This window comes from Lissotriton vulgaris, chromosome 6 (assembly GCF_964263255.1).
Source record: "Lissotriton vulgaris chromosome 6, aLisVul1.2, whole genome shotgun sequence".
NCBI classification, from domain to species: Eukaryota; Metazoa; Chordata; class Amphibia; order Caudata; family Salamandridae; genus Lissotriton; species Lissotriton vulgaris.
In genome coordinates, this window is record NC_141694.1 from 783859323 (window position 1) to 783871403 (window position 12081).

A 12081-nucleotide genomic window follows, 5' to 3' on the forward strand; every position below is an offset into this window, starting at 1 on the left:
GCAGAGATGAAAAAACTGCCCCTACACCTCTGCTACATTGATTACAGAGCGGCATTCGACAACATCAACCGCAATCTACTATGGACAAAACTAAATGGCTGGGGCATCCCAAAAGTTCTGTTGGAGCTGTTAATCAACCTACACACAGATACCTGGATTCAGATCAAGGTGGGGGACGGCTCAATGCTGTCAAGGCGGATACAAACCAACAACGGCCTTAAGCAGGGCTGCGTATTGGCCCCCACACTGTTCAACCTGTACCTGGGGGACCTGGCGCCTCTACTAAACAACTGTCATTCACACTCGCCAAAATTAGGAGGCCTCAATCTACTATGCCTCTTATATGCAGACGACCTGGTGCTAATAAGCCATACAAGAGTAGGGCTTCAAAACCTCTTAAATACGACCCAGAGATATTCCGAGTCAAATGACTTAACAGCAAACCTCGAGAAAACGCAAACAATGACAATCAGTAAGAATAAAAAGAAGAAAGCTTTCTCGTGGTTCTGGAATAACACCTGCATCAAAGACACCTCGTCGTATAAATATCTAGGTGTGAAGATAGGCCGTGGTGGCCAATTCAGCACACAAAGGGCTAGTATCAGAGGCAAAGGCCTTGCTCTGGCAATCGCCTTAAAAACACTAAACAACAACCTCTCCGGCCCTTCTCTAAGTCCTTTACTACATGTCATACGCGCCAAACTGTTACCAACACTAACTTATGGGAGCGAGGCCCACCGAGGCAGAGATGCCATATTACTTGACAGCACAATCGTGTCGGCATATAGAATCATTTTCAGCCTCCCAAAGCGATCCTACCCAGCACAGATTAGACTGGAATTTGGAATTCAGTCACAGCTTTTGGCACGACAGGGGGCATATATCTGCACATGGGACAAAGTAAGAAAAACGACTGAAAGAACCTTGAATGAATACTTATGGAAAGAGCTAGAGCAGACCCAAAACTCACTAGCAGCAAAATACCTGGCAAAAAGCTTAGAGAACACCGGGCTGGCAGAGCTCTGGGCATCCCCTGCAGATCATAAATCACTTAACAAGCTGGTAAAGAAATCGATCAAGTTACAGTCATGGGTCCAGGACAAAGCCATCCTATCAAAAAGATCTCATGCATGGATGGTATTAAATATATACCAGACACAAGTCTCCCAGCCTTATTTCGGTCTGGGTTATGCATAAAAACCAAATTGACCTTCTTAAGATACAGACTGGGCCTGCTACCATGTATTCAACACCTTCCTCGCTGGCTGAATCGAAAGCAGGAACACTATGTGGCTATGCGGCACCGGGGCAGAAGACATGCTGCACCTGCTATGCTCGTGTGAGGAACTGCAAGAAGAAAGGAAGCTCCTGCTGAAATGCCATTTCATTCTACTGGGGGTACGCACACGAAGGAGCGCAGTGCTAACCTGCTTCTCAGCACAGGACCCTCAGCTGAGCTGCAGCTTCGTGAAATTTTTAAAAGTAGTGGAAAAAAAATTACTAAAAATTGCCGCATGAAAACTCAATAAATTAGGAAACCTGTTCTAACTTATATTGTGGAAATCATCTATGTCGCAAAATTTCATGAAAAATTTTATGCAAAACACGAATGGACTAGCAGGCTTACAAAGTGGATGGGAAGTATAGTATGGCCCAATGCAGGCGGCCTGCAAACAAAATTACTCTTTTATGTTGAATTGTTTATTCTTATCTTGCTATTGTATAGCATTGGTCTTAAACGCATGTCTTTTATGCTGCATTTTAACTTTTCTTATTGTGTTACTGTAACGCATTGGTTTTAATTAACTGTGCAATAAACTATAAACTAAAAACTAAAAAAAACAGGAGGATATCATAGTGCCTCATGCTTTAGAACATCAGAGACGGCCTATGGTCTCAGAAGTCACTCAATTACCGCGTACTTTGATACAGGACTTACAGGCTATGCTGGCGGATTATAAACAACGCTTCCCGCCACAAATGCCTCCACCTAGTACTTCTGTTCCTCCACCTCAAAATCCCCCGCTTTCTCCAGTCGTGAAACCCCCACCACCTGAATTGCCTCCGCAAACCCCGGACACATCATCAGAAGAGGAAGTAGAAGACGGAGAGTTGCCTAACGTACCTTCATCAGACCCATGGGATGAATACGTTATCCCCATGCCATCCCCTCCGACTCCTCAGCCTTCAGATTCACCGCCTGAAGATGTAGGTGGGTTTCACAACCTAATGCAGAGAGCATCAAACAGATTTAAACTCCCGGTGACAGTGGAACAAATGGAGTGTTTTCTTCATGATTTTAAAGAGGAAACTAGGAAGGTGTCTAGAGCCATTCCTATCATTGACTATATTTTGAAGGAGGGCCTAAAGACAATGAAAAACCCCGCATCTGTGCCTGCTGTGTTGCCAAGAATTGAAAAGAAGTACCGTGCTCCGCTCACTAGTCCGGCGTGCCTTATTGGTCATCCACGCCCGGATTCAGTAATCCCTAAGGCTGCACAACAAAGGTCGAAGAACCCAGCTACCCCTATTTCTACACCACCTGATAAAGAGGGGCGACGCTTAGACCTTATTGGAAAAAAGTTTTCCACCATGGCTGCAGCATCCATCAGAGCGGCAAATTCTTTGGCTATTATAGGGCGCTACGTTGCCTAATGTGGTCTGAAATGGCTGGTTTCATAGAGCTGATCCCAGAGGACAAGAGGCAGGAAGTGCGGAAAATTTTAATAGAAGGAGAGCGCGCAGCGGAGGAATCCATCGACTGCGCATTAGATATTGCGAACACAAATTTCAGACAGTTAGCAGGAGCGGCTGTCTTAAGGCGTCAAGGGTGGTTGAAAGCCACTACCTTTCGTCCAGAAGTTCAATTGAAAGTACTGGACATGGAATATGACGGAGAGTCCCTCTTTGGGAAACATGTTGACGAAGCTCTCCAAGCGATTAAAACAGATACAGATACTGCAAAATTGCTAGGGTCATTGCAGTATAAAAGAGGATCGTTCAGAGGAGCAAGAGGACGCGGTTATTCGTCCAGAGGAAATTATTATCAGCAAGGCAGACAATATCAGCAGCAATACCGCCAGAACTATCAGTCCTCGTATCGCCAGTCTGGATCGGCTGGTTTCTCTCGCCAAGGAGAAAGAAGGCGCACAAACAATCAAGGACGAGACAATCACAAGAAGCAGTGAGGTCAATTGGGCGCCGCCTTCAGTCCCCTACCTTCCCCTGGGCGCGAAGATATCTGCCTTCCAACAACAATGGCATCACATAAAAATGGATCAGTGGGTGTTGGACCTGGTCCAGCATGGTCACACCCTAGAGTTCATCACCAAACCTCCAACAACTCCTCCCAGGGGTCCCCCTCCCCCTCGTCTTCACTTATTGATCAAGGAAGTTCAAGCAATGCTTCTCAAGAACGCAGTAGAGAAGGTTCCAAACCATCAGAGAGGGGCAGGTTTCTATTCCCGTTTTTTCCTCATAAAAAAGAAATCAGGGGAATGGCGACCGATCCTAGACCTACGCAGTCTGAACAGATATCTCAAGAAGCAGGGATTCTGAATGGTCACCCTCTCGGATATTCTCAACTGCCTCAACGAGGGAGATTACATGGCTTCCTTGGACATGGAAGATGCATACTTCCACATCCCAATCCACCCAAAACATCGAAAGTACCTCCGTTTCACTGATGCTGGCACCCATTATCAGTTCAAAGTTCTTCCATTTGGCCTCAAGTCGGCCCCAAGGATTTTTACGAAGTGCCTGGCTCCTGTGGCAGCAGCTCTTCGGGCAGCAGAGGTACAGGTTTTCCCGTATTTGGACGACTGGTTAGTCAAGGGTCCGTCAAAGGACAAAGTAAAGTCCAACATTACAATATGCCGCAATCTCTTTCAATCGCTAGGCCTCACAATCAACAAGAGCAAATCTCAATTGGTTCCGAAACAAAGCCTGCTGTTCCTAGGAGCTTCTCTGGACACAGTAGAATGCAAGCCATTCTTGTCTCGAGAGAGACAACTCCGACTACAGGCTTTGGCCATAAAACTGTCAAGAAAAAGGTCACTTTCAGTTCGCCTATTTGCATCTCTTCTGGGGATGTGCTCTTCGGCCATCAACCTCATTCCATTTGCGCGTCTAAAGATGCGGCCTTTACAGGAAGAGCTACATCGTCAATGGCATCAAGCGACAGGCTCTTTTGAGGACACCATCACAGTCACCAACAGGATGGTGCATGCTCTTCGATGGTGGTCTCATCTCAGCAATCTGGAACAGGGGCTCTCATTCTTGCGGAATCCTCCGGATTTCATTCTGACGACAGATGCGTCCATGGAGGGCTGGGGAGGTCATCTCCAGGACTTACAGGTGCAAGAAAAATGGTCTCAACAGCACAAAAAATGCCACATCAACAGTTTAGAGTTGAAAGCCATTTATCTTTCTCTTCAAGTGTTCCTCCCCAGGATAGCAGTATCCTCAGTCCTGGTCAGAACGGACAACACTACAAGCATGTTTTATATAAACAAGCAGGGGGGAACGAGATCAGCAACATTATCCAGGGAAGGCCAAGAGTTATGGCAATGGTTAACAATTCACAACATAACTCTCAGGGCGGAACACGTCAGATTTCTCTAAACACCTTAGCAGACAAACTGAGCAGGTCCTTGCCAGATTGCCACGAGTGGGAACTGCACAACAACCAGTTGATCAAGGTGTTTCAGAGATGGGGCAAGCCGAAGTTGGATTTATTTGCAACCCAACAGAAAAAGAAATGCCAGTACTACGCCAGCAGGTACCCTCAACAGGGATCAAGGGGGAATGGCCTGTCCATGCGATGGTCAGGGACCTATGCATGTACTTTTCCTCCGATCCCTTTGATTCCACGAGTGGTATGCAAGATGAAGTTGGAGAGTTGCCGTCTTCTCCTAATTGCTCCCAAGTGGCCTCGCCAGGTGTCAGGAGCTCATGCTACTTTCACAGGAGCCACCAATCAGACTGTTGGTAACCCCAACACTACTGTCACGCAACGAGGGTCAGGTACTTCACCCAGACCCTCAATCGCTGAAATTGCACGCATGACTCCTAACTTCCTAGAATTCGAACATCTCCAAATTCCTCAGGACTGCCGAGACATTCTAAAGAAAGCAAGAGCCCAGAGTACATTAAAAACGTATCGTCTCAAATGGAAGCGCTTCTGCGATTGGTACATCTCTAGCGCTTTACACCCTATAGAGGCGCCAGCAGAGAAAATACTGCCCTATTTATTGCATTTGGCACAATCTGGTCTTTCTTTTTCTTCAATAAAGGTCCACTTAGCGGCCTTATCCAGATACAGAAAGGTGGCTAACACTCAATCGCTCTGCTCTTCATCGCTAATCAAACAATTTATGAGGGGTCTTTTCCGGGCTTATCCTCCAGTAAAGCTCTCACCACCGGAATGGGAGCTCAACACTGTTCTCTCACAGCTGATGAAGCACCCGTTCGAGCCCATCCATAGAGCTGACCTAAAGTTCTTGACATGGAAGGTTGCTTTGTTATTGGCGCTAACTTCCGCCAGAACAGTGGGAAAAATTCAAGCCTTCACTATAAAGGAGCCCTTTTTGCATTTCTCCCAGGACTGTGTCACTTTGCGGACAAATCCAACATTCATACCAAAGGTGCCTTCCCAGTTTCATCTAAATGAGCCAGTCAAGCTGAACGTTTTCTTTCCAAATCCTTCAACCCCGGCTGAAAGAACATTGCATTCTTTAGACATCAAACGATGCTTAAAGTTCTATCTCCAGAGAACCAAGACTTTAAGAAAGTCAGATCAACTCTTTGTAGCTTATGGCCAGACTACATTGGGAAAAGCGGTCACTAAAGCCACAATTTCAAGATGGATAGCATCCGCTATTCAGTTCTGTCACATCAAGGCTAATCGACCATTGACAAGGTCTGTTCGATCTCATTCCACAAGAGCTGTGGCAGCGTCTGCAGCTTTGTTTGCAGAAGTGACGCTTGAGAACATTTGCCGTGCTGCGACATGGAAGAATGTCCACACGTTTACAAGACACTACTGCCTGCAATCAGCAAATCAGGATGATGCGGCAGTGGGCCAAGCTGTTTTACGTCGCCTGTTTCCATAAGGAGTATATTCAGGTACTAATGTTGGCTTATTTCATATAATGTACATACAAGTCAGTATATTGCTTATAATATGCAGACATATGTTAACATATTGTGTGTTTCTATGGTGCTTAAAGTTCCTTTCCAGAAGGAAATTGGACGATTTCTATGTTGAATCTGAACATGATTTATTAATAGATCAATCTCTAGGCGATTGTTGGTTGTTAACTATACATTCATGGGGGTGCACTACAATAAGTCTCCCACCATCCGCAACCGACTTTGCCTGGCTTACTGCTTGCTATTCTGATTCAGGCATGCGAATCTATGAAAGATACCCCAATACTGGATAAGAAAACAAGTTACTTACCTGTAACTTCAGTTATCCAGTATTGGTATCTTTCATAGATGCACATGCACCCACCCTCCTCCCCTGAGAGTCAGTTCTCTAAGTTCGGGATACTTGTTCCCACTTGTGCTACGAAAATCTGAGGAGAGCTGGCTCTGCAGGGAAGGTTCCAGAGGGTGCTGTAAGCTGATTGGTTTGAGCAAAGACTTTGGTCTTTTTAGCATAATGAGGTAGATAGGCTACTATAATCTAGGCCTCGGGCCTTTTCTAGGGCCTACTTCTACAAAGTGCTTTTGGCACTGCCTTTTTATTTACCGTGGGACTCCCACCTCGGCGACGGGGAATGATTCAGGCATGTGAATCTATTAAAGATACCAATACTGGATAACTGAAGTTACAGGTAAGTAACTTGTTTTCTTAAGAACAGAGGTCCTGACGAAAACCTAGGGCACTCTTACCCTATTGGCTGAAACATGTTGGTCGTGATGATCTAACAGTTATTTGTTAATACTGCTCTTTGAACTGTTCTGTTTTTAGATTAGAGGGTGAGGTGATAACTCTAATAAATCCTGTATTTTCTCCTCATGACTCTATTTAAACATCACACACTTTTGTTTTGGTTTACACTGCTTTCTGATTTCCATGTGGTTACTGACTGAAAACATTGCATAGTCTGTCTCACTTTTCTCTGGGGTCCTTATTTAGATTCCATTGAGCGAATCCCTTTGTTGGAAGTCTGTCTTCATGATCAGGAGAGATATCATCCATATGGGTGGATAACCAGATGATAAGATTGATCACTCTGATAATTGATGGGAATCCAAGCTCTGCTCAATTATTTCTGTTTTCTTTAACATTCCTGCTTTCTTTACTCTTCTAACTGTGTTTGTGGCAACCTAAAGCGCTTGGTGGCTTGATATCTTTTAGACCCCCAGTTCAGTTGGTTAGTGCTATTGTGTAAATTGGGGATTGGAACTGTGGCTGCTCGGTAAAATATCCCTTTGACCCTAATTTTCCTGTTCTGTTTTTTGATAATCTGTTAAAGTCCATAAGAGGGTAATTGAAGGCCTTTGATTTCAGAGTTAATTTCCTGGCAGTCACTTGCGGTTTCCAGCAAAATCTTTGCAGTATGACTACAGGCCCATAGGTTCCGCCTGTCTGTTTGAGGGTGGGTGATCCTGGCTCTGCCCCCATAGTGAGCCATGGATATTGTCAGAGGGGTATCTTGATGGAGAGCGTAGAGAAGTTTATTGCTACTTTGTGAATCGAATATCTCTGCATCAAGCATATGCAAGTCACGTTGGTCCTGCTTTCTTTAATCCTTTTTACTTGGCTGTTAAGAAAGAAGCATTAGGAGGTGTTAGTTGGCATTCTAGCTTGGAGGAGGCTCGACCTGTATTTATTGCACATGCCTGAGTGGATGCGCGCATCAGGCACGCCAAAGGCAAGCCCGTCTGTGCCCGTCCATGGCTGTTCAGGCCAGGGGCCAGAACCCGTGCCTGTTTTGTTGTAACTCACAAATATACCGCGGAGCAACTACAGAAATGGTGCCCCCCTATACGAGAACAATGTAGGCATAGCATAGTGATGGGAGTGACTCCCCGGAAATGCAGTTACTGCCCTTACAACATGGCAGCTAATTCGACAGGGACCGGGTCTTCAGTTAGTTTAGCATTGACTAATTGCAGATCCCTCAATAAACATAAATAGGAAATCCATGACTACGTTGAAGATAATCAGCCAGATGGTTTATTCCTGATGGAATCCTGGCTGAATGAGGATTCTGCCCCGGAGACCCTTGAAGCTCTCCCGCATAACTATGGTATAGTCAGACTTGATCAGCAAATAAACAGGGGGGGACATAGCTATCATTCATAAACTTTCTTTACGATGCACTTTAGAGTTGACTAACATCGATACAAGCTAAGCAGGCTTTTTTTCAATCACGCGGCCACAAACTGCATTATAAAAGGTTTTTTAATTTACAGGCCCCCAGGTCGCACTACCCAGTTCACAGGGAGCCTAATTGAGCAAGTGGTACAACCTACACTTCGGTATAACAAAATGCTTGTTTTAGGGGACCTGAACATGCATTTCGAGGATCGGGCAAAGGATGAAGCACAAGCGATAAGTCATGAATTGGCCGCTCTACTGTTGATATTGCAATCCACGCTCCCGACCCACCAATTGGGCCACTTACTAGACCCAATATTTTCCAACTGAGTGGATCGAGAAATCGAACATCCCATCGCAATTCCTTGGACGGACCACAATCTGGTCCCCTTTAGCACCCTGATACCCACCATTCCAAGAAGGAGCATGAAATGTTTAGATTGGCCTCACAGGAATTGGGCTAGGTTTTCAACCAGCAAACTTTAATCACGCTCTCCAGCAATGCAAGCCTCTCAGAGGCAACAATATTGAGACTGCCTGTATCTCAGTGGATGAATGGATTATGGAAGCACTTGAAAGTGTAGCTCTGTGGTCCTCCAATGCACCGAGTAGACAATTAAAATCTGCCCAGTGGTTTAATGAAGAAGTAAGGATAGTAAAGAAAACCTGCAAACGTTTAGAATGAGTATGGAGGAAAGACTTTTCTGATCACAGGAAGGCCGAATATAAAACTAGTTTAAAACACTATCATTCTCTTTTAAGATGAACTCATTCCACCTATTATAGTGATAGGATAGAGCAGGTGGAGAACTCTTCCAGAGAACATTTTACGGTTTTCAAAGACATCATTACTAGCAAGAACTATAGCCCCCAACAGCAGTTCTGTGGATTCTTGTAACCTAATGTCAGAGTTCTTTTCTGAGAGGGTAGCAAGGATTACACTACTATCCCGGATGAGGCAGGCATGCAATGGGATCTCCTGGCGGGAGGGGGGACCAACGTAGAGGAGGCACACTGCCTATCTAGATTTGATGCTCCCTCCTGTGAAGATCTCAAAGGCATGGCCTTAAGTATTAAATCTGGCTCACCTAGGGACCCTACTACTCCCAATGTGATAAGAGATAGCCTGAAAATCCTTATCCCTTATATTAGGCACCTCCTTGAACTCTCCTTCGAGACAGGCTTAGTCCCAATAAGATGGATGAAAGCCATTGTTCTTCCCATAAAGAAGAAACCCGTGGTGAGTTCGAGTCAGTTGGAGAACTTCCGACCTGTCTCACTCCTGCCCTATTTTGATAAAATAGGTAAAAAAGTGGTCAATATGCAACTAACTGCCCACATAAACCGATACAGCTTACTGCACCCTACTCAATCGGGTTTTATGGCCACATATTCTACAGAGTCTGCACTACTCCTGTCAACTGGAACTATTCGTAGACAGGCAGATGAGGGCCAGACAGTTGCTCTGGACCTCAGTGCCACCTTTGACACTGTATCCCATCCACTGCTCCCACAACATCTTAGGGAAGGCGGGTTGGATAAATTGGCCCTAGAATGGGGGGTGTCCTTTTTACAAGACTGGAGCTTTTAGGCGTCCCAAAGTCCGCACTATTCCAAAAGCATTGCATTGACCCAAAGAGTCCCACAGGGCTCTAAGTTCCTCTCTCTTTAATCTTTATATCACCCCATTGGCAGAGGTTATTGAAGGGGGGCGTGGCTAAGCACGCAACGAGGCTGGCAGCGTTCTAGGAAAGCTCCGGCGTGAACCTCCACATCGGGGGTAAATTATCTGATTAATACCCCATCTAGCCGGCCACAAATTGGGGCATAGTGCCGTGGGACCATCGACCGGCATCGGACCGAATTTCGAACTCCTGCGAGCTCCGGGTCCGCACCGACACCGCAGAGAAAAACTGAGCCGGGCGAGGAGCAGCCACGCCGGCGGTTCTCGCCACGCAAGCCCGGGGACCGAACCGGAAGTGCGGGCTGCGAGAACCGGAGTTGAACGAAGACCACACGGAGGGGGCCGCACTGGGACACTGCCCATCATCATCGACCTCCCGAGGCCACCGAGTGCAGCGGCAGCCAGACGAGTCCCGTTTCTACGGCGAGGAAGAGGGGCGCCCGTGGCGGGCCGGGGCCAGCGACTGTCGGGATCCAAGGCGAGGACACTGCTACCGGTACGGTGAGGACACCCCCCCCACCCCCTGACTGCGGTGCCGGCTGGCGGACACCATCGGGGGAGGAAGAACACGCATCAGCGGCGGTGGGCGGCAGACGGGGGTCCGTTATCCAGAGGCCTGCGCGCCTGCCCGCGGTCACGGACGTCGAAACCGGCAGGGACGCGCCGCAACTCAGGGGCGATCAGACCGGAGCCTATGGACCCCGCACCGCCCCAACAGGCCCAGCGGGCACGGGAGAGGCGACACCAAGAACGCCAGTAGCCGGGAAGGAACGCCCATACAAACATGGCGGCGCCCGTCCAGCAGCCGGGCACTGTGAACCCGTAAAGCCGGCACAGATCTGAAGCGGGGAAGGCACGCCCGGGCCGAGTGCCCTTGGGGGTCACAGTACAGCCTGGAGACTGAAGGTACTGGTGGAGAGGCGCGTGGGTGTCTTTGGGGCCGGACACAGGGCCCAAACCCCACCACCGCTGAGGCGCACATACACCAGCCGCCGCTGGTCGTCTGAGCAGGGAGCACCACAACTATCGGAGCCAGACACCATCGCAGGGGTGCGTTGGAAAGCAGCCTCCGAAACCTCATCAGAAAGTGACCGCTCTTGCAGACTCCCCCAAGGCTGAATAGGAGAACTACTACGGGAGGTGCTGCCGACCGGGACCCCTACAGTCAACGGGGTGGCTGAGGCCCACGAGGTACATGGAGACGGAATTGCGAGGCCTCACCCACATCGCAATCTCACACCAACAGATGGAATACACTGCTGCGGAGCAGTGTAGGAAACAGAGCACACAGCCTCTGAGGCTGACCGCCGCTGCTAACCACGCCTGACTGGGGGACGCGAAGAAAGTGAAACCCACGCCGGAACATTACAGCCCACACACCGGCCCACCTGGCCCTGCCAAGGCCAACACACTGAGAACCCGCCTATTACATCTCCTCACCGGCGCGGTGGTGCCACGCCTGCCCCGACTTACCCCCTAACTAGGAGTGGACCCGTACGGCTCTACCAGGCCCACCTGTCCCGGGCCCCCAGCTGGAGAGCTTTTCCTGATCAGTGGCAGCGAGCCCTGGGCCATTGACGAGCAGCGACACAGTAAGCCACCCCTGCAAAGACACAGGCGAGCAGGACCCTGCCCATGTCTGGAGGCGCAGGGAAGTGCACGCACCTGAAAGACAAAATGGACAAGACTCCAAAGTCAAATGAAGCAGACCCAGTGACGGCCAGACTGGATTCGGTCCTAGCAGCCATGGAACGGCTAGAGAACTCCATACAATCCACCTGAACGTCGCTGGAGGCGAAAATCGACGGAGTCGCCATAGACCTGACACACCTGAGGGCGGATCACAAAAAAATTGCTGAACGCACTGCGACTCTGGAGCAATCCGTAACAGACCTGGAGCCAAGAGTCACACAATCGGACAAGCAACTAAAGGACCTTCTCAACAGAGTCGAGTTTTTAGAAGACAGGGCAGAGGATGCAGAAGGACGGGCGAGACGCAACAACGTCCGTATAGTGGGATTACCCGAAAAATGGGAAGGGAGAGATCCTACTACACACGTGG

The 12081-nt window shown here is 48.1% G+C and overlaps 1 protein-coding gene and 1 pseudogene across 3 annotated transcripts in view; both read left to right on the forward strand.

Moving 5' to 3' along the window:
- The window catches only part of AK9 (adenylate kinase 9), a 1394796-nt gene that overhangs the window by 126610 nt on the left and 1256105 nt on the right, over positions 1 to 12081 (forward strand). The window lies entirely within an intron of this gene.
- On the forward strand, positions 1981 to 3188 carry LOC147707988 (uncharacterized; annotated as a pseudogene).